Source organism: Falco cherrug, chromosome 12 (genome assembly GCF_023634085.1).
Source record: "Falco cherrug isolate bFalChe1 chromosome 12, bFalChe1.pri, whole genome shotgun sequence".
NCBI classification, from domain to species: domain Eukaryota; kingdom Metazoa; phylum Chordata; class Aves; order Falconiformes; family Falconidae; genus Falco; species Falco cherrug.
In genome coordinates, this window is record NC_073708.1 from 9034466 (window position 1) to 9056932 (window position 22467).

Below are 22467 nucleotides of genomic sequence, written 5' to 3' on the forward strand. Positions count from 1 at the left end.
TAGCAAAAAGACAAAAAGCTCTAGGTGGAGTAACAAACTCCAACATGCTTTTCTCTGCCTCAGCTGTCTCACCATTCCTCAGCATACTCTGCATGACTCAGCCCTCTGTACAGACAACCAGCTTCTCTCCCCTACTTACAACCCTTCGTAGAGATTTTACATCCCTCTCTCTTTCCCATATTCCACAACCAGTTTCCTTCAACAGCAGCTGAAAAAGCCTCCTTGGCCAGTTTCCTTTTGTCATTGGGAATTCCTCCAGTTCCCCTTTGTCAGGTCATTCTTGGGGAGTGAAAGCCTGCTGGTCCGCTACTACTGAGATGTGCAGCTTGGAAACCTGCACTGGCCAGGGAGTAGCTACCTTTTGAGCCATCTGAATGACTGTCAAAACTGAACTGTGTGTTCTCCTGAGCCCTGTGCTGGGGACGTGCAGTTCTCCTGCCATTGCTAGTGAGGTTCATGTCAACTCAGAGGCAAAAGATTTCAGAAAAAGGCATCAGAGAGGGAGATTTTTCTCTCCTAATTGAAACAGTCTATAGGCCAGCCACCTACGCTGGAGGTGTGATGAACATGAAATTCCCTAAGCAGGGTGCAATCTGTTCATGGCTAGTGCAATTCTCAGCTGTCACGGGGTCAACCAAAAAAATGGTACAAGCTGCCTCATTTCAGCACAGGCTCCGAAGGATGTGCTGACAGAGTGGCTCACTGCCGTTCTCTTTATCTGTGCTCCCTGCTGAGGTTTCTACGTGGATAACAGGTATCCAAGATCTGGCTTTCCTTAAAGTCCTGAAAGAGAAATCCAAATCACAGAAGATCAGAAATGCTCCAGCAACAAAAGAGGGTGTAATTTGCTCTAATTCCCTGCTTGGTTTCAATCGGGAAGGACCAGGAGAAATTCAGCATATTCAGTAGATAAATCCCATTGCTGCACTTAGTTTGAATGAGGGCAGGCTAGCTGGCTAGCTTTTAAATAAGCAGCAGATGTGTGCTGTTGCAGCCTTTGCAATGTTCCTTGCTGTTGTGCTCTGAAATTGGTACAATTAGACCACTAACTATTGAGTGGTCCTGCCAGGTTGTGTGCGGCTGTTGTGCATGTGCTGCTTTGCCACTAAGAGCTAATGTAAGGCTTGGATGTGGCAGGGAGTTATTGTGGCATAGCCAGCTATGTCTGTTAGCAGAGCTGTGGCCCTAGCAAACATGGTATTGCTGTCAGGGCTGTTGAAGTTTGGGGGTGGAGGGGCGTTTCTGCCTCCTGCTTGCAGCTGCACTTTCTTGTTTTTCTGTGCTGCCAAGGACTTGAGCGAAGAGCTTTGGGAGGGCTCCTCTACCGCCCTGCTGTGTGAGTTTCCTGCAAGGGTAGGGAATTACCTTTTTGAAGGTTTGCTTGAAACTCCCCACTTGCATCCTAGAGAGACCCTGCTTGCTGTGCTGGAGGATGTGACTCAGGCAAGGCTATTAGAAAGAAGAGGATGGTAACTTCTTGATTCAGCTCAAACCACCCTTAGGTACCATCTCCCTGCCCCTGAAACATTTATTTTGTCTTCACATGCATTTTATTCTGCACAGAGAGGAGTTAAGTGGTAAGACATAGTGTGATCCATCTGTCAGTCTATGCTTCCGCGTAGGCATTATACCTAGTGTCCTCCCAATCACAGATTAAGCATGTTTCAGACCTGGCAGGATTATCTATGCCATGCTACAAGAGGAGCACCAGTGCTGTGCACTGGGCCTTCAGATGTGTAACTTGCATTTAGATGCCAATGTAACTTGCTGCTCAGAGTGATCCCTGCTCCAAGAGTGCACACAGGATGGAAAAGATACAGAGATGGTTCTCCAGTCTGGGATAAAAACCCTGGGAAGCCTGTCCTCGATGCCTCTCCCGGCGTGTATCAGTGCAATGAAGGCTAGTGACATCGTCTGCTTAGGGTGTCAAGGAAAACCATGCCACAGAACTCCTCCTCACTTCCCCTTGTGCTTAGTAATGTAATTAGAAAGGCTTCTAGTTGCAGGTGTAGCAAAAGCCATCCTGTAGGTCTTGTAATTGCTGTGGATTTTGTGATTTCTACTTTGTTAGCTCATCAGACAGGCTGAGGAGAGAAACAGAGAACATGGGAGAACCTGAAAATGGACTTGGCATTTTGCACCGAGGGGCAGGGGCAAGCCTTGTCCTGGCAGTGAACAGAACACCAACAGCACCCGTCCCTGCTGGCACCAGGCTCTTCGCTGAGGGCTGGTGGTGGCCACAAGTGGCACCGAGCACTAAGAGCTTCTTCCTCCATCCACTGATTGGTCTTTCCTGCAGGGCCCTGGCCTGAAAGGTCTGACAAGCATTCCATCCAGAATTGTTCTCCCCACCACTATCCTTTGTCTTTATGCAGACAAAGTAAACAAAAATCCAGTCCTGTTACTTGGAGAGAGCTGGAGGATACACCAAGGGGACGAAGTAAGAGGACGTGGGGACACTGTGGCAGGCGTAAAGGCTGCCGTGCTCAAGACTGCTGTTTGGGACTGTTGGGGCTGAGTGCAGAGCAAACCAAAAGCTGTACAACCACTGAATTCTTTGAAAAACAAATCCTAAAATTGGCACTTGGTAGCAGCGCTTTCATTTCTCTGCGTTTCAGCTCATTGCCTGTAAACCATACTTAGCACCTAACTTTACAGGACACCGAGAAGAAAAGCTTGCTAATTTCTCCGCAGTGCTCATATTGGGGTTATGATCAGTGTCAAAAGCGCATAAGGAAATGGTGACAGTGGTGAACTTCTCCCTTCCACCAGACCACAGCCCAGTCGAAACAGCACACTGAGCCCTCCAGAGAGACAATAGGGTTATACGCACAAGGGACATGGCTTAAAGAAAAGAAACTAACCTTTATTATCTTAAATCACTGACTCTCCAAGAACCTCACTTAGACAAGCGTTGCTTCTTTGTACAGCCTTTTTGGGAAGTTTGACCTCTTGTGACCAAATTGCTCTCCTGGTTTTTTTTTTCATGTGTCTGTTTTCTAGTGATTTGTACTTGGTACCACTGCTGACCACTTTGCTTTTGCTTCCAGGGTGTGAAAACCTCTTGCAGAACCATTGAATTGCTTGTTAGCAGTATGCTTCATGTAACCGGTTTGGAAATTCAGTCTCTTTAACACTTTTGCTCCTCTCATTCTTTACCTCTAATTTCCTCTGTGAACTAAAGAGGAAAAAAAAAAAGAAAGATGCTGCCCCCCGTAGCCCTAGTTTTAAAAAGTGTCATTTCCTGTGGTCTCGAAGGCCACAGAAATGTGAACCTGAAGTACCTTTGTGCTCTCTTGCTGAGTGTAAAAGGGAGCAGGTAGGTGGCAAAGCCCCAGGCTGACTTCCAGTAAACCCCCAGCCTTGCATGGGGCTGCCCAGTCAGCAGGGCAGTTGGGAGTTCCTCCTTCCTCATGCCACTGTGTGGGGTTGTGGTCTCCAAAGGCTCTGTCAGCACTGCAAATGTGTCTCTGCTGGAGATGCAGCTGGAAATGCTTTTTCTGCCCTCTCAGTGTCCCTGTGTGCTGAACAGGGCCAGTGACTTACCTCTCTGGGGCCAGTGGAGCTGACCCATGCATGAAGTACTTGGACTCTCACCTGGAATATGCTATAGAACATGCTAGGTGAATACTCCACGCACCTCTGAATGCTTGAAATTTAAATAATGCTTGGTCCTTGTGGTGGGTTGACCCTGACCAGCTCCCCGATGGCTGCCCAGCAGCTGTCACCCCCCTTCCTCGACAGGGCAAAGGGAGAAAACAGGGTGGAAAGTCAAAATAAACACAGGTAGGACACTTACTAGTTACCCTCATTGCCAAAATATGCTAAATCTAGGGAAACTAATTTATTGCCATTTGAAAGTGGTTTGGATAGTGAGAAACAAAGACAAAGCAACACCTTCCACTCACTCCTTCATCCCCCCCCCCCCCCCAGCTTCACACCATTCCCAACTCCTCTGGTGGTCCCCTTCTGGCCCCAGGCAGCACAGGGGGATGGCGAATGGTGGCTGTGGCCACTCCATAACAGTTCCTCCCACAGTTTTCCTCTGCCATGGCATGGGTTCTTCCATGGGCTGCAGTCCTACCCGCTCCTGCCTTGTCCCCGCAGGGCCGCAGGAGATCCCTGCTGCGGCGTCTGGAGCACCTCCCCGCACCTCCTCCTCTGTCCTCGCCGTCGCAGGGCTGTTTGGCACACTTTTCCCCCTCACTCCTCACTGCCGGGCAGTGGTTTTTCCCCTTTCTTGAGCACGTTCTCCCAGAGGCACGGCCAGCCTCGGCGGGAGCCCGGCTGCGGCTGTGAGGGGCTGGAACCGGCTGCATCCGGCTGCGGGCCCCCAGCTCACCTCACAGACACCCGCCGCCGCCGCCTGCGCATGGCTGCCCGTGTCCTGCTGCGGCCGGTGCTTGGAAGACTGGGAAAGCAGCAGCATGGCTCGGGAAAGGTGTTAAGAAGAAGAAAGGTGTTAACGTGTTCACGTGCTGGAGCTGGGGCTTTTTCTCTGAGCAACGGCCTGTATCAGCCATGGCGGGGTGGGCAGCGCGCAGGACCTGGGGGTGGCTGCGGAGGGCGGGAGACATGGTAGCGCAGGTACAGCGACGGACTTGTGAGGAGATGGCTGTGGCTGGGGTGTTAGAAATGACTAATGGCTGCAGTCTGTGTGGGAAGACAGTAATTATTAATTAGTAAGTACTATCTGTGTCTATGGAAAGATTCTCCCACCCCTTCAACAGAGCAAACCCAAACGTCACACAAATTGCAGCCAGCCATGGAGCAGATGTCCTGCCTTGCTGACAGTTTCACGCAAAGCATTTTGGGTTTCCATTTGGAAGGAAATGGAATATAATCATATCATAACCATGACGTAATACTTTTATTTCCGGTGTTTGCTAGTTCACTACTACCAAGCTTAAAGCCAGGAGGCCTGGAGGGCTTTGTGCGGAGGACCCCTGTTTGTTTTGCTGGACTGAACCAGGTCTGGGTGCAGGTGTTGAGCATGGGCCAGTGGTCTGATGGCTGTCATATTCTGCAGAAGATGGCCACAGCCAAGTGGCACACTGCCTCATGGAGCCCTGCTAGAAAGTTCATTTCCCAGCTGTTGCATAGGGTATTGCTGCCCCTTTTTGTATCTTGATGTCCCAGGAAGGCTTATCCTCAGACTAAGCTTTTCGCATCAGGGACATGACAAGACAGTTCACTTGTGCTTTACTTACTGCTGGGCCTTCTTCATCACAGCCAGTTTCCCCTTTCAAAGCAGAAAACTTTGGAGTTGGGAACACTTACTCCTTTGTCACTCAGAGTAACGTATGTTTGATCCCCAGGCAGTACTTTCCCACGCAGTCTTTGCTGGAGGCTGAAATCTGTAGCTGTGGTTTGCACTCTGCATTGTGTTGTTCTTTGCTCTTTATTTCTGGTTGCATTTATTCGATGCCTTTCTAAGTGACTTAATGATTCTTATTGTTATCTGTTTTGATGATTTATATGTTTCTTGTCAGCATTTAGTGCACTTTGATGTATGGTGACATCATGGGGTATGTATGTGCACATCTACAAGTGTTACCGAGGTCCTTTCAGCAATCTGTGATGACTCACATTTTTCATGTTATCATTTTTTTTGTTTTTCCTTCACCATTGTTAATGTTTTCATGAACTCAATTCTAGGATGTACTCTATTTTAAAGTTCCCTCCGAGGGAGACACTCACTTTAATATTAAGACATTGGAATAAGTAGCTGGCGATGCTAAAGATGAGGGGAGTGTGAGTTTGATTGGAGATGGCAGTGCCTGTGGTAAGCAAAAAATAGCTTGAATTCAGACCACTGTCAGGTGGCAGCCAATTGTGTGTGTATGCATGTGGGTGAATCATAGAATGGTTTGGGTTGGAAAGGGCCTTGAAGGTCATCTAGTTCCAGCCCCCTGCCCTGGGCAGGGACACCTTCCACCAGACCAGGTTGCTCTAAGCCCCATCCAACCTGGCCTTGAACATTTCCAGGGATGGGACATCCACAGCTTCTCTGGGAAACCTGTGCCGGTGTCTCACCACCCTCGCTGTGAAGAATTTCTTCCACCCTCGCTGTAAAGAATTTCTTCCTTATATCTAATCTAAATCTCCGCTCTTTCAGCCATGTACCTCTGTGCCTAAAGCAGATACTTTACCTCTAAAGGCAGCTTCTCTCCACACAGTTTGCACAGCATGTGGCTCTGTGCCCAGGCAGAGGAGGGTACACGACTGGTGATGGAGGGGGCGAAACATGATGGAGTGAGGAGCTGTGGTTTTCTCTGAAGGGCTGGGGCAGTGGCTGGTGAAGCTGAAGAGTGCAGGACAGGCTGCAAGCAGCAGCAGGAAACAGCTTCTTGCATTTGGGAGGATCTCCTGCTAGTGCACCCCAGGCCTCCTTGCTCTGGGACAGAAAGCATGAGCAAATAGTTACAAATGCACCAAAAGGAGCACTGCTGATGAAGAAAATGCGAGGCAGAGTGGCTAATCTTGTATCATTTGTCCCACCCAGATATGACTATGCTTCGGTGCTGGGGTGGGGCATGGGGGGAAGAGCTGGTCTGTAAAAATACTTAAGATACCTTGTAAGCAAGTTTATAGCCTCTTTCTCTTTTGCTGCAGAACTTTGCTTTGCTGCCATGAGGTGGGACCAGGACAGCTGAGGAAGATGAACAGCACAGTGGCTGTGTCTGTAAGATTTCAGGACCTGGCAGGGAAGTGACTTGGGTGAGCAGCCAGGAGATGTGTTTGGGAGGGAGGTTAGGGCACGTGGCTGCCACGGCAAGTGCTGGGGAGTGGGAAATGCCCTGAACTCCTTGCCTGAAGACAGGAGCTGGGTAAGGGTAGGTATAGGGGCTGACAACACAGGTGGGTGGAAATATATTTGGGCCCCTCAAATTCCGCTCAGATGAGCAGAGTCCATCCTTTAGCTTCATAAGGACATTAGATTCACAGATATAATCTCTGTTGTCTCAGAGCCTGGTATCTTGGGGACACCGGTCTGAATTGACTCAGTATTCTCAGTATGCAGTTTGTGAGTAAGGGCATGGTTACAGAGACATTTTCAGCTGAAGGGGAGCAGCGGAGAGGAAAGGTGTGGCTGGTGGCTTGGGGGATCAGGATTTGGTTGGACATTGGCATACTGAATGAAGCCACAGGTCTTCCAACAACGTGAAAAAGTTCTTTGGTAGCACAAGGAAAGCTGAACAACAGGTCGCAGCTGTAAGCAGGGCAGGTCCAGCTCCCTGGCACGTGCACCATTAACACTCAGCTAAGCCAGTATCCCTGTGTCCTTCGTGTGCTCCTCGGCTTTGCCATGCAGTGCTGCCAGGAGGGCTTGTGGTCTGTGACGTTAGCACCCTCACCTGCCAGGGCAGCATGGCATTGTGAGAGAGTGGTGTGATACTTCCAAAACAGCCTGGAGACAGCAAGGCCCACAGGTGATTCATAAATATTTGCATTCTGCAAGTGACTCTTCTACTGGGACGGGTGAATCACATCTGGTGGTAGTGAGGGCTTGGTGAGGAGGTAAGGCCCTTCTTTCCACGAAGGCCAGTGGACAGCTCTGGAACCATGGCCTGGGCTGAGCTGAGGACATTTTGGTAAGTCCTTCCTCCCCACTGTTAAGCAAGGTGCCAGCCAAATCCTGCAGCAGTGTCCATTCCCCATGACCAGATGAATGCTTGGGATGGTGCTCAGGGTGTGCAGCAGTGCCACCTGGCACCTGTGACGGAGGCTCCCCCCACGCTGCTGGAGGCTGGTGTATTGCTCGCTCTGGAAAAGTCCTGTGTCTCCTACAGAGCCATGGTGACTGCCCGCGCTGCCCTCTCTGCCAGGTGGGAGGTGATGCTCAGACATTTCCATGATGCTTGGGCGGGGGCAGGAAGCGCTGATGATCTAAGCTGTGAGGAGACCTTCTTCCCTGAGATTGCTGGTTTTAGCATTGGATGGGTTGTGGGTCCCTGGGGGCCTGAGCAGGGTTAACTAGCGGCTGGCTGGCTGGCAGGCTTGCCATGGGCTTATCTCAATCCCAGAAACGAGGCTTGCCTTGTGGCTGGAATATAAAGCTGATGGCATGGCTTGTGGCTACAGAATGACGTGTGTTCTCTGCAGAACTTTCAGCCTCCCTTGAAAGGCTCTGAGCTTGGGAGGACACCCCTTAGGAAGACATTCTGGCTCCATGTGGGCCAGGAATTTGGGACTGGGAACTGTAGGGTGGGCTGACACATACCAGCACCCTGCCCTACTTGTTAGCCCTGCCTGGTGCAGGAGGCTGGATGGTGGCTCTCCAGAGAGCCCGTTGCACCTTCTTATCCTATGGCTTGATGCCAGGCCCCAGCTCAGCCCTGAGCTAGAATTGTCCTTCTTCTGTCTGCACTTGGGGTGATACTCTCACGCAGGGAAACCCTCCTCCAGCAGCCAGGGAGGAGGAGAGGATGTGCAGGAGGGGCTGAACAGCTCCTCCACGTTCCAGACACCTTTAGGGTGACAGGCTTGTTCCACCCGTAGGTGCTCTCAGAGTTGGCTGTCCCCTCTGACATCTCTATGGCACCTGGAAGGGAGCGTAACAGCAGCAATTGTGATAAACAGCTTGGGGCTTATTAGAACAGCAGATACAAACAGAAAAATGCTTCTTTATTTTGTGTAAACACAGCTACAGGAAATTGAGCTACCTTGGGCAGGAAGCAGAGGTTACTGAGGCCAGGGACAGGACAGCCAGCGGGAGTTTTGCATGCTTCTGGCAGTGATCTTGATCCACAGCTGCTCCAAAAAATTGTCCCTATCTTAATTTCCTGATGGGATCTTAGGAACCTCAAAGGACTTTAGTGAGGGGGAGCAGGGATGTTGCACCTGTAGCCTGAGAGAGAATCTACTTTGCTGTGTGTCCTGTGCCTCCCAGCCATGGTTGGATGAGCACTCTCAGGAAACGCTCCTCAGGGAAGGAGCTGAAGTCAGGACAGGTTATGAATTGCTGTGATTAAATATATATGGAGGCCTTGAAGACTGGGGCACGGAGGCTTTAAGGGCACAATTTAAATGAATACTCTGCTTTACACATGCAGATCTGCAGACTTGTCAATATACAGACTTCGGATGCAGATACCAAACATGACTGTGTCAAAGCGAGTTTTGGCTAAAACACACCTGGATTGCTTTGAGAATGTTAAATGGGAAGCTGAGTTCAGAGCAATCTTAAAAGCAAAGTCCTTTTGCTTTTTGGACTCCGTCAACTGCTTATTTAGATCTTAATCTGCTCTAAGCAGCTGACGGAGTCCAAGGAAGTTAGAGGTGGCTATTGACAGGATTGTATTATCGAGATTATTCACCAGCTAGACATAATGATGTTACTTCCAGCTGGATCTCTGAAGAGCTTTAGGTAAACAAGGTAGTATTTAAGTTCTTTGGGACTGGAGCTTTCCCAATTCTTCTGAAGATTTGTCACATAGGTCTCTTGGGACCAGTGTGGGCTGACTGTGATATGAAGCATTTCAAATTGAAAGGTTTAGATTGGCTCATCAGCAAAGTGCTCAGTATTGATGTGAAAGCAAAGGGCTGGAGTGCGTGGAAGGGGCATCCTATGATACCTCTTCACTGGATATAGTTTGCAGCCTTCCATGGTTCTTCCTCCACCCTTGATAAGCTGACTGAGACATCCTTACCAAGAGATGGGTTACTACTGTCTTCATTGCTAAACATGCAAAAAAATGTCCTGAAGAGTCAAGCATTTATAACAAAACTGTCATAGGCTTGGAAAAGACTGTATCATTTGGATAAGAAGAATTTACTGGGAGAAGTAGAAAGAAGTGAGAAAGAAGAGTGTATTTGGTTTGTGTAGCAAGGTTGGGGGGTGTGTGTGTGAGAGGGGGTGGTTACATATGTGGCTTCTGTAAGAAGCTGCTAGAAGCTTCCCCTATGTCTGATGGAAGCAATGCCAGCTGGCTTCAAGACAGACCCGCTGCTGGCCAAGGCTGAGTCCATCAGCAATGGTGGTAGTGCCTCTGTGACAACATATTTAAGAAAAGGGAGAAAAAAACACACACTGCAGCTGGAGAAGAGAGGAGTGAAAATATGTGAGAGCAACAACTCTGCAGACTCCAAGGTCAGTGAAGAAGGAGGGCAGGAGGTGCTCCAGGTGCTGGAGCAGAATTCCCATGCAGCTTGTGGCAAAGCCCATGGTGAGGCAGGCTGTCCCCCTGCAGCCTGTCAAGATCCACAGTGGAGCAGATATCCACCTGCAGCCTGTGGAGGACTCCACACCAGAGCAGGCTGTGACCCTGTGGGAAGCCCATACTGGAGCAGGCTCCTGGCAGGACCTCTGGATCTATGGAGAGAGAAGCCTGTGCTCTAAGTAACTCCTTGTGGCTCACCTGTGGCAGGTAACAGAAAAGTCTTTCAGCTGACAGAGGAGCAGAGACCAAAGGCAGCAGTGACTGATTTTCATCCCTCCTACCTCTTAGCCCATTTTTTAGCATCTACCTTGTAATGAGATTGCAACCTTAACCATAGGACTTAATGAATTGCTGAGAAGAAATTAAATTCTGACTCATAACTACCATTCCTGGGGAAAAAAATACAGTAAGTTTTTTCCCTTAGTGGAGAAAGGCTTGAAATCCACTAGTGAAAAATAGCCTATTCTGGGTGAAAATTTAAACACGTAGTTTGCACAGGGATGTGTGATTAACCTGAGGAATTCTGATTTGAAGCATCCTCACACCTGTGTGAAGAACAAGGTTCAGCCAAAGGTTAATTGGCTGAATTGGGCAAATTACTTCAAGCATGGTAAAGGTGGGTGGGGCCTAATTTAGTTGTGTTGTGATGGCTGGGAGGTAGAGGCTGTGTGCTCTTCTACCTTCATGCTTTAAACTCTTGCAGCTTGATGTAGCTGCATAGGCCTAGGGTATTACCACTGACTTGGGTTTTGCTGTATGTGTTTGAAAGCAGCTTGGCACTAATTAATCTCTGGTAGCTGAGAAAGTACTTCAAAAGGAGAAGCTTGGGTTCTTAATAATCCACCAAATAACCATTATTTGGTAGTGCCAGAGAGTGGACAGAGGCTGGGGGGCCTTTGGTTTGACCCAGCAGGTGGTGCAGTGCTGTATAGTTATTGCATCCTTGGTATAACTGCTTGGGACCATGTTTCTGGTGATCCTTTGGGACAACTGGTAGTACAGGGGCTGGAGAAATGCTGAGGGCAGCAAAACCCTCTTCAACGTGGATTGCTCTGGTTCCCTCCTGTGTCACTGATACCTGCAGTAGAGGTATTTGTGCACCTTGGCTCTTAAAATCTCAAGTCTCATCTATGCTGCCTAGCTGTGAAAGCTGTGCCTCTGTGACCTTGGCTCATGTGCAGCTCCATATGACCCTACTAGCAGGCCTTTGAAACCTGTGGGTCTTCAGTCATGAAAAATATTCTTCTGTGGTCATACACCAAAATATGAACCTTAAATCCTGTGTGTGTTTTTCACACAGGAAAATGCAGTCAAAGGAAAGAGAGTGAGACCCGGCTAACCAGCAGTCACACAGGGATCAAAAAGTGTTTACAAGAAAGGAAACCACCTGTGAAATCAGTCTTGATGATTTTACCTGACTGGATCTGTGCTCCCTTCATGCAGTTCTGAGCACCAGCTCTCCCTCAGGTTGTTGCCTGACATGTAAGAGCCAAAGTGACTAAAGAGGCATGTGTGAGGCTGCCCCTCAGCATCTGGCACCTCAACCTGAGTGTTCCCAGCTCTCCTGCCATAAACCCACTGGTGCAGACTGGAGCGCACTGGATTGGAGCAGAACAACTGCCTTCACTGGATGGAGCTGGCTGTGGACACTGCTGTGCAAGGTAAGGGGGAAGAGGGACTTTGCAGCCTTATGATGTGGAAGGGGTCCTGCTCCAAGGTGGCGATGGATGCCTTGCCTGGGGTGGGTTTGAGTCCAAGAGCAGTGCTGGGGGACATCTCTATGCAGTTTATTTCACACTCTCTCAGGCACTGTTTGATCTGAAGCAAGTACAAATGCTTCCCCTCTGAAAGCTGATCTGGTGAGATAAGGTACTATCAGTAGGTATTTCCATTAGACTTAAAAGAAAATAACCCCTTTTCCACCACCACACTGGTTCCATGTCTGGGTGGAGGGAGAGCAGCTCTACCCACTCAGCCCTCCTGCCTCCTCTGAAGACCAGTGCTGATCCAGGGTCTAGCAGCAAAGAGGCCATTTGCTCTAACCCAGGACTCCTCTGCACTCTGGGAGCCTGCACAGAAAAGAGAGCAGCAGCAGCAGGGTTCAGAACAAATGGGTGTGTACTGGTGCTCCAGAGTTAGCTGGCAGCAGCCCGTGTATAAAGGGGTCTTTTAACTCCCTCTGCGCCTTGTCTTCTTGCCCTGTTGTGCCTCAGCTGAGTGTGTTTCTAGCCTTCTCCTCTGTGCAGTGGGGCCGGAAAATGGCCAAAAAAAAAGAAACTGTGTGTGTATATTGGTTAACTGTGTTGAGGGATTGAAATACAAAACCCTCTTTATTGCTTATTTTAATTTTGTTTGTAACTATCACGTACTCCCCTCTGGTTTGTTTGAATGGCAAAGGCTGAGCATCTTCCTGCCAGGGACCTCAAAGCTGTGCCCAGAGTGAGGCCCTGCTGCTGTAGCACCTATGTAAAATCGGCTTGTCTGGAACTGTTGGGTGAGGCTGGAAGGCGGGAGTTCTCCTTTCCTAAGTCCGGGAAGGTTTTTGAAAGGTTTTGAGTGAGGAGGTTTCATTCCTTGCAGTGCCTCTCCATCCTGTAATGCCTCATGTTGTCATCCATGCAGTAGTGATGCAGTATGGGCAAGCAGAGACTTTTGTCTCAGAGTTGTTACTTTTTATGTATGAAATGAGCTGCTTCTAAATAAGTGGGAGAAATACTGTTCCTCTTTTCAAAGCCCTTTTGTCCTGCTCTAAATTCCCTGATTAGGCAAAAGCATTGCAACTGCCCAGGCTTATTCATTTGGCCTTCTGCTGAGGGACGCATGTTTGTCACCAGGTCTGAGACAACAAGATGTTTCTTATTTCCCAGCTAGCAGTCTTCTGTTCATTCAAGTATTTGTTTGAAAACCATGTTGGTGGCTTACTTCCCCATATTGGCTGGTAAAGGAAGTTGATTTTTCAAATCCCTTGCAAAATCATCCCCAAGGATACAAGACATTTGTGCTAGCTGGAACTCTGTTGTTAGGACAAGAACATTCTCATGATGCCTTTTCTTCCAAGGTTTTACACCATGTTTCTGACTTTAGTATGTTTATTTGTAGAATGGCTAATTCTGTGAGCATTGCTCCTTGTGAAAATGCTGCCACCCGCCTGGGCAGCAGGTATGGAGTGGTGAGGAAAGCTAGCCCTTGTTAACTCTTGCGTGCCTTGGGCTTTATTACTGTGCTTATGGCTTTGTTCTGGGTGGGATGAAAGGTGCGTTGGTATTGGGTAGTGTAGAGGTTTGTGCTACAGAGCTGTCCTGGGAAGGGTTTTTTGCTCTTCCTGAATGGTTAGTCTCCAGCATCCGCAGAGTGAGGAGGGGCTGATGAGGAGGCCTTTGTCTGTGGGTGTGTGGAGGAGCAAATGGGAGAGCTGTGCCTGAAAGGAGGTACAGCCCTTTTCTCCTCTTGTGTGGGAACTGTATCTTAGGCCTGGGAGCAGCCCAGCAGTGAGAAAAGCTGTGCCCTGGGAGGGCAAGGATACAGAGAAAAGTTGTACCAGTAAGGCATGAGTCAGTCCCTGTGGCTCTGTCTCATCCTGCCTTCCAAAGGGGCATGTATCAGGTGAGGCCAGTCCCTCTGCTATTGGTTCTGCTGGCTGAGAGAGAGTTGCTGTCAAGAGCGTGGGGGAATGAATATTGCCCTCCTAGCAGGCAGGCAGCTCATCTGGGTGGCGTCGCCTGCCTGCCCAGAGCCTCCTGTGCCCTCGCTGCCCAAAGTGGCACCTGGCGTAAGAAACCTCCCCAGTTTATCCTGCCCTGGGCTGAAGGCTGCCGAGAGGTCAAGTCTGGTATTGGGTGAAGTCCCTAGAGGAGCGTACAGAGAGGGCTTCCTGGGTGGTAGGCAGAGAGGAAGGGCAGTAAATATGTATGGAAGCAGAGCAGAAATGCTAATGGCAGGGCAGCATGGCACTGGAGCAGACCAAAGAGCTCTGAATTCTGGGATGTAAGCACAGTGTTTATCAGCCATGGCACAGGGGAGGGCAGAGGTGCACGCAGTTCTGCACATTGGTGTCATGAATGTTATGCGTACCCAAATAAGTAGGAAAAATACTATCTTCCTGATGATTCTGCCTGCCCCCATAATCACTTGCATCTGCATTGTTTTTACCCTGCCTACACATTTTGGCTGCTCCAATAAGCACATGAAGAAACCACCATCCCACTGCTGAGTGACTCACCCTGTCACCCCTCCAGGAAACCAAGAGATAATCTCACTATGGCTGATAACGACAACTCCTTCTTAGCTTCACAGGTGGTTGGACACGGCTGCCTGTAGCAGCTCCAGGGGCAACCCCACCTCCTCAAATTCAAATGAGCTCTGGAGATCAAAGAGCTGAGGCTCCTCAGCTGCAACCTGGGACTGGGTCACCTTTACACAGAGCAGATGGGGACTCCCGGGGGTGGCATTTCTCTTTCCTGCTTTGCACTAGGCTGCCCTTTGAGGTTGCCTGCTTTTTGCCCTGCTCTGTCTTGTACTCCAACCCTTTCCTCTGTGGTAGCTCTGTGTAGTGCTCTGGCACACGTGGGATGGAGTGCTGATGTTTCTGTGCAAAACAAGGCAAGGATGCCCTAGGTGAAAGCCTGACGGGGGAGTGCAGGCAGGGTGGGAGGAGCAGGGCCTGCAGGAGCAATGAGAAGGGTGTATCACCCTGTGTTGGGATTACATTGGCTTTAAATAAGAACTTCAGAAAACAAGGAGAGTTTGTGGGCCCAGAGTCTAGTATACACACTGCTGCCAGGTCAGTCCTGATACATTGTGACTCTCACTTTTTTTCCTGTAAGATTTCTGCTCTGTTTGGCAAAACAGTGGGTGTTCAGGATTTCTCTTGTCTCTCCTGGATACCTAGATGGTGATGTGTGGCTGCCTGATTGTAAACTGTGTGAACCCTCAGTTGCTCCCATCTGCTCCCCTGGCGCCTCCTGTGTGTGACTACAGGAAGACTAAGCTTACCATCTTCTGGGTATGCTGGGGATGGACAGGCTATGCTCATTTCAAAGTGAAGGGGTAGAAACACAGATAAACCAAGGCTGACGCTGCCTGTTTTGAGTACCAAAGCATCTGTCAGGGTGATGTGTATACTACTTTTAAGCAAGATCTGTCAGTATTCAGCCTTCAGTTTGTTCAAAGACACCTACCTCCATGCAAGTTCAGCACCACCTCTCCATCCCACAAGGGGATGACTGCCAGAAGTCACACTGGTGGTGGAGGAGGACAAGGTTGAAAGCGTTGATGCCTGGGGCATGCCCTGCAGGACATAGCTTTCTCAGCTAGTGGTTTCCCTATAAGACTGGGGACCTTTAAAGTGTGCTGGGCCACAGAGGGAAATACAAATGCTTTAAAGCTGTCAGGCTCCAGGTCCATGTTCTTGTCCACTGAGAAAATGCCTGCAGGACACAGCTGCCCATGGGAGAGCCAAGGCAAGAGCCCTGCACTGGATTGGTGGGCAATGCCTTCGATTGTGCCACACTGTGGGGTTGTGCTTGCTGAAATCACCCAAGCACCGGCTTTCCTGTTATCCCTCAGTGCTTTTTATTTTGGATGTGGGAAGATTTTTGTTGGCAAGATACTGCTTCATGACATCTGCCTTTGCTGTCTTTCCTCATATGGAGAGATGCACAGATGTTTTATCAGATGTGAATCATATGGATTGTGTGCTCTCTTCTCTTGCCATAAGGACTGACCTCTTGAAAATTGCCAGAGCACTGGATTGATCTGGAAGTATTCGGTTTGTGGTGTGGGCTCTCTAAAGCATGTATTTAATTAGCAGTTCTGTGGGACATGCTGATTTTTTATGTGTGTGCACAGTGTCCAGCATGGGGACTCCTTGGTTTTACTTTGACAATGTGAATAAATCATGGTGCTGCTGCATGGTGGCACTGGTGGCATTTCAGCACAGACTTATAGATACCTGTATAAACCAGGGTTTGACAAGCAGTGGTCTCAGCTGTGGTTTATGAGTTTATTGGCTTATAAACAGCAGAGATGGAGCACAGATTCATACACTGCCATCTCATGCAGTGAGAACAGAAGGGTGGTGGCAAAGGAGGGGGGGCAGATGTGGATCTTATAGCACAGGATGGCGCATGACCAGGAGGTGGCCTGTAGAAGCTTGAGGCCAGGTTAACGCTACCAACTCGCAGGCAGCACCCTGGTGGGACAAGTTCTGTTATTGTGGTCAGGGCTCCCCGCAAGGAGCCCGCACAACCCAGTGAAATCTGTCCCTTGCCAAGAAAGCTTCTTTTGTTTCATGGCAGAAGAGAGGTTTTTGCTTTTTGCCTGCAGTGAGTCCCTCCAGCTGCTGACTTGACTCCACCTCTGTGGCATGGTTTGGTCTCTGCTGTGTAAGAGGTTGGTATAGTTGTACTTCCACTGAGAAGAAGATGCTTTATCAGCTTGCGGTTTCCCTATGAGATGGACATCAGGCTGTGTATCAAGGAATTTATGTATGCTGGGTCACAGAGGGAAATACAAACTCTTTAAAGCTCCAGGTTCAGGTGGCTCTTTCCACACCATCTTGGCAGCTGCGTCTCTGAGCACAGTGACTGCTTTCAGCAAGGGCTCGCAGGTCTCTTTGCAAAGAGAGGTCAGGATGGTGAGAAGGAGCCCTGCTCCCCCTCGCTCACTGCTGGCAGAGCAATGTGTCTCTCTGCTCCCCAGATCCTCAGGTGTTGGTTGAACCTGTGTCCCACCCCAGAGACCTGCATTTCCCTGCCAAAGCAGCTTGCTTTGCTTTACCTCCTTGCAAGACAGGGTGCTGCCAGTACCAGAGGGCAGCTGCCCACCTGTCTGCTGGGGAGGCTGAGGAGGGGGAAGAGGTTCTCCCAGTGCGTGTCGTCTCGCACAGAGCCACTAGAGGGCAGGGAAGGTCTGTGAAAGGGCAGGGTGGCCTCAGCTTGCTGGAAAGAGCCTGGGGTCAAAGCCTGCACCTGAGGAAGGATCCTGCTCTCTCTTTCCTGAAAAGGTCCTGGAGCCCTGTTCCTCAAATCCCATTCCCTCCTCCCCTCATCTACACAAACTCTTCCTACTCTGCTCTACCCTGCTTTGTCCCTTATTCCAGAGCCACCAGTCCAGGCTAGAGCATGCCTTAGCCTGCCTGGGATGCTCAGCCCTGCAGTAGAGATTTGGGAGACCGCTCCAAGGGACAAGCAGTCTCCCTGCATGGTACATCTGGTGTTTGATGTCTCAGATGTGGGGAATCGAAGGGCTTAGTGGCTGAGCTTGAGTGCAAGCCCCGAACCACAAAATGCATGAGGATAGTGCAAGTCAGAAATTACTTCAGTGTGGTAATGGAGGAGTAGCACATCCTTCTCTTACTGGCTGTGTGGAGAAGTGACAGGAAGTGTCAATGTGCAAAGGGGCTGTGTCTTCTTACAACAGACCATGGTTTAGCCCAACGTAAGGGGCACCAGTGGCCAGGGGGAACTGGCCTGTGAACTACCTGCAGCCGTGCCTGAGCTGTGTGTGTGACACTGGAGCTCTGGGAGCATGACAGGGCTAAGGGGAAGACAGCTACTGCATGTTGTGCTCTTTGTGCTGTGTCATGCCATACATGTGTGAAGTTCCTGAGTTGAGGAACTTCATCAGGAGTATCTGGAGGTGCTCTCTGGCTGGAAGGTGACCTGGTCAAAACTGTGGGTGTTTTCCCAATTCCCAGGAATGAAGATGTGCTCTCAGAAGATGCTCATCAGACCCACGCTCTGTTCCTCACTGCACCAGCTAGCAAAGCCCAGGTTAAAGCAGCCAGAAGCAGAGGGGGGCTGCAGCTGGAAGATGAGTCAAAGGAAGCTGGCATGCTGTGTGTGAGCATCAGAGCCATTGTCTGAGTTTCACCTGGGATGGAGTTAATTTTCTTCTTAGCAGCTGGTGCAGTGCTGAGTTCTGGGTTTGGTGTGAGAGCAATGTGGATAAAGCACTGATGTTTTCAGTTGTTGCTGGGTAATGTTTATATTAAATCAAGGACTTTTCAGTTTCTCGGGCCCTTGCCAGCCAGAGGGATGGAGGGGACGGGACCCAGCCAGGACAGCTGACCTGAACCAGCCAAAGAGGTATTCCATACCATAGGATGTCATACTTGGTATAGAAACTGGGGGGGGGGGGGGTGTGTTAGCCCGGCCCTGTGGATTGTTGCTCAGGGACTGGCTGGGCATTGGTCAGCGGTGGTGACCAGTTGCATTGTATGTCTTTTGTTTTCCTTTCTCCCTTTCCCATTGGATTTTATCCTTTCCCTCTGCCTTTTCATTATAACTGTTGTTGTTATTATTACTATTGTTCTTTTATTTTTATTCTTATTCTGTTTCAGTTATTAAATTGTTCTCATTTCAACCCTCGAGTTTTACATTCCTTTCCAGTTCTTCTCCCCACACCTCTGCATTGGGGGGGAACGAGCCAGAGGCTGCGTGGTGCTTGGTTGCCAGCTGGGGGTTAAACCATGACAGCTGTAGCACGGGTTGTAAATTAGGAAAGGGGGTAATGGGGCAAAACTGTTCCTGTCTCCTGCCCTTACCTTTAAAACAACATTTGTCTCTGGCTTTTCTTGAAGGAAGCTTGGATCCTGCCTACAGATGTCTGTGCCCAGTTAGGCTGTTGCTCAATGGTGTTTATTCCAGGGCCAGCATTTCTGAAGTACAGAGCAGACCATGTGTCTCTTGAGGATCCTCTCTTCCCCCCACCCCCCTTTAATTCCAGTTAGCAAGGTAATCTATTGAAAATTTTTTAAACAGATAGTCACTAAAATGATTGTTTAAATCATGGTACTAGACAAGCTCTGATGTACCCTTTGAGGAAGCCCAAGAATCCACGCTTAACAGAGGACACCACTGCTTGCTCTTGTGTGCTCTTCACTGTTGCACCTGTTTTTTAATTCAGCACACATTCACCAGCTTGTGTAGGGAATGGGAAGGGAAGGGGACTGTATTTCTGTCCTAGGAAAGAAAATATGAGCACCTGCATTTCTGACACAGCTGGGAACAGCATGGAGCCCTGTGAAGGCAGGGCTAAGGCTCAGGTGCTTACCTTGCGGCTGCACTGTGTCAAACCAGGGCTTGCATGCTGTGCCGATGCTGTGGATACATGTATCCTCTGTCAGCTTGGTCACATGAAGTTTTTTTAATAACTTCATAGCTCTAGGGATTGATGTATTCAGAGCTGAACAGTAGTTAATCAGGCTTTTAAATCTTTAAACCCTGGGTTTATTCTGAAGCCAAACAGATGTAACGTTAACACTGTTTGAGCTGTCTGGAAGTACAAGACTGCCTTCTGTAGCCAAAACTAAAAGCAAGAAAAATGGCACCTTCTGCTACAGCCTCCTAACTGGCTAGAGCCAGGCAGGAGTGGGTTGCAGCTTTATGCAGAGTAAGCATGTCAACAGGAGATGGGAGAAGCTGCCTCTTAGAGGAGTGGAAGCTTCCAGCCAGTGCTTGGTGCAGCCTTTGGAAAGGCATGAACTGAGGCTCACTCAGCTCTGAATCTCTGCACAGCACACTGCTGGCAGAGTATCACAAAAGCACTGAGAGTCTGCAATACAGCTGCCTTCTCTGGGAGCTGCCAGTCCGAGGCCTCCTCAGACAGCAGGGATGGAAAACTGCTTCAGTTTCATAGATGCTCTGGGACAGGGTGCCCTCTTCCATCACTGAAAGCGGTGGTTGCTCCACTGCACACAAGCTGAGTGATGAGCAGGCCAGGATTTGTTTCTTGCAGAGCACAACTCTGACATAACGGCAAAGGAGTTCAAAAGCATCTGACCCTTCCTTTTTCAGATTTGCATCTGTGCTTCCTTTTGAGCTTTCTTCTTTGTAGGAAGGTCTGTGTCCAGCACGACACTAGTCTCTGAATTGCTGCCCATGACTCAGCTGGATGCAATTCTAGCTTGTGAAGAAGACAAAGCCAGCAGAAGAAGACAGAACATGGAGAGGAAATAAGGGAAGCTGAGAGCACAGCAAAGAGCCAAGGAGGGAATAAGTATGCAGTGTCCTGCCAGAGATGTATTTTTTTATTCCCAGCTGAGGAGATTTTTTTCAGTAACTGCTGAATGAGAAAGCTGATGCCATAGTCATCAGGGACACATTTGACAGCAACAGGGTCTGTGGTTGCTATCATTGATTGGTATTGACAATTACTGCTCAACTTGGTTTCTCATTTGTGACTGACTATCTGCCTTTGGATTGGGGGTTCCATCTGAACACACACCCTATTTTGTGACATTTTTTCTAATCTTTTGGCTGCTGCCTCTGTAGTGGGGTGCTGTGCAGTTGCCTCTGTTCTGTTTCTCCCCAACAAGCAAATTCTTGGCAGCATGCATGCCACAGCTGCGGGAGACTTGATGTTTCTATGGCCAGACCTAATCACTGCCACAGTGGCAGTCTTGTTAGAGGTGTTGGGTGAGGACTTGAGAACACCACCCAGACTCACAATAACTTGCTGTAAGCCCAGTCTTGTTCTGCCAAATGCGAGTGAGGTGACCTCCATGTGGAAAAGATGATATGGGAAAACACTACCTGGAGGCTTAAGATGAGATCCAGACCTGGAGGCAGGAGAATTTGCATCCACTTTCTGACCTTGTGAGGCCTTCCCAACTGTGTTAACAGAAGTTCTGTAACTAGCCTCTAAGCTTGTGGCAATGCCTAGCCCTGACAAGGCTTGTTTCACACCAGTGTGAAATCATGGGGCTGGAACCAGCCATGGGTGTGAAAACCTTAACAACACTGGTAAGGTGAGTTAAAACCTCCATCACCTAGTGTCCTGCACTGAGCGGCTCTCACATTTCTGAAACATGATACGGAGCAAGTTAGGATGTGCTCCCGTCTGAAGGCAGATGCTTATTTGGCTGACAGCTATTGACAAGCTTGGGAACTTATTCCTCATCCCAGAAAAGTCTTGCTCTAAGGGAGAACTAGCTGAAATTTACTGTGAGCCAGACCTTGTAGCCATTACTTTGCCAGTCTGATCGATTCTTTTGCTCTTCAGACAGTTCTTTCAGTGCCTAAGAATGCTTTAATTCCTCTGATTGCAGGATTCCTCTTAGCATCCTTTTTTCAAGCAAACTGAGAGCTATAGCTTCTCCCATCATACGAGCTGGTTGCTGGCTCTGATGTGGTTTGTGGTTACATGTAACACTGCTCATGTGGCCCTTCTGTGCTTTTGTTTTTCTGAATCACCAGTGAGTGTACTTTCACAAGCACGTGTGAGCTTTACTCAGGAGATGTGTGTAAATGCCATGGAAGAGGCACTGAGAAGGTTAGCTTCTTCCAACCTGACCTGCAGGGTCCCTGTGCCTACTGGAGGTGTGGGTGTGCAATCTCTAGGTGCTCTGCAGCAGGCACTGTGGACCCCAGTGCTACTGTGCAGCCCCAGGAGATACCCCACCAGGCACAGTCCCTATGCTGAGCTGCTGTGAACTCCAGCAATCCACCCTGGGTATGAAATTCCCCAAGATTAGATGGTATCCACTCGGTAGTAAGAAGTTATTAGGGGGCTCAAGCCTCATTCCTCACTTGCCAATGGTCACCTCTCCATTGACAATTTGATGCAATGCTTGAATCTTGAAAGATTCTAAGGGACCTGGTGTTGACCTGCCACAGTGTTGGGGCTTTGAAGATATTTGCTCTACTGGTGCCTATGCTGTGTGTCTTAAGCAAATAAAAGGCAGACACCAGTGTCACAAGCTGCCAAACCAGCCATGACATGTTGATGGCAGAGGCTAGGCATGATGCTGCCATTAGAACATGGTGCTGAGTCAGTAAATTTTCTGTTAAAAGATGGCAAAGCAAAAGACAGAAAGTAAACTTTGCAGGAGCACTGGTTTCTCTAAATTGCAAGTCAGGCAGACCCAGGTCTGTGCCAGCGCCTGGGTCTGGTGGGTGCTAGTGGAGTCTGGAGCTACCACACTGTTGCTGGTCCAAAGGAGCTGAATTCGGTTCATCTGTAGAGAAGTATCATGAATCTCACATGCCAAGGAGTGTCATCTCTCTTGGCTTAGCAGGATTGTAATGAAAAATGTGGCACAGCCACATTTAGGGAAGATACCTAAGCACAGGAACTGGTGCACAGCAGGGTCCTCCTAGCACACTTACAGTAACTTGCAGGTTGTCTGAATCTCTCTGGTGTACACCTGCCACCTTAACTGCATCTTCACCTGCTTGAATGCTGCTGGGTTTACGGCAGTAGGTTGGCAAGCCAGCTAAACCACAAAGAAGAGTCTTCAACAGGGCCTGACCCTATTAATTAGCAAAGCAAAGTTCCCCCCCCGCCTTTGCTGAACTGTTTC

General features: G+C 49.2%; 1 long non-coding RNA gene across 1 annotated transcript in view; it reads left to right on the top strand.

The window, feature by feature from the left end:
• The first annotated feature begins 11538 nt into the window (after positions 1–11538).
• Positions 11539–22467, top strand: part of LOC129737170 (uncharacterized) — a 134362-nt gene continuing 123433 nt past the window's right edge. Inside the window, exon 1 of the long non-coding RNA XR_008734717.1 lies at positions 11539–11824. This is a non-coding gene — a long non-coding RNA (uncharacterized LOC129737170). The remainder of the gene's footprint in view (positions 11825–22467) is intronic.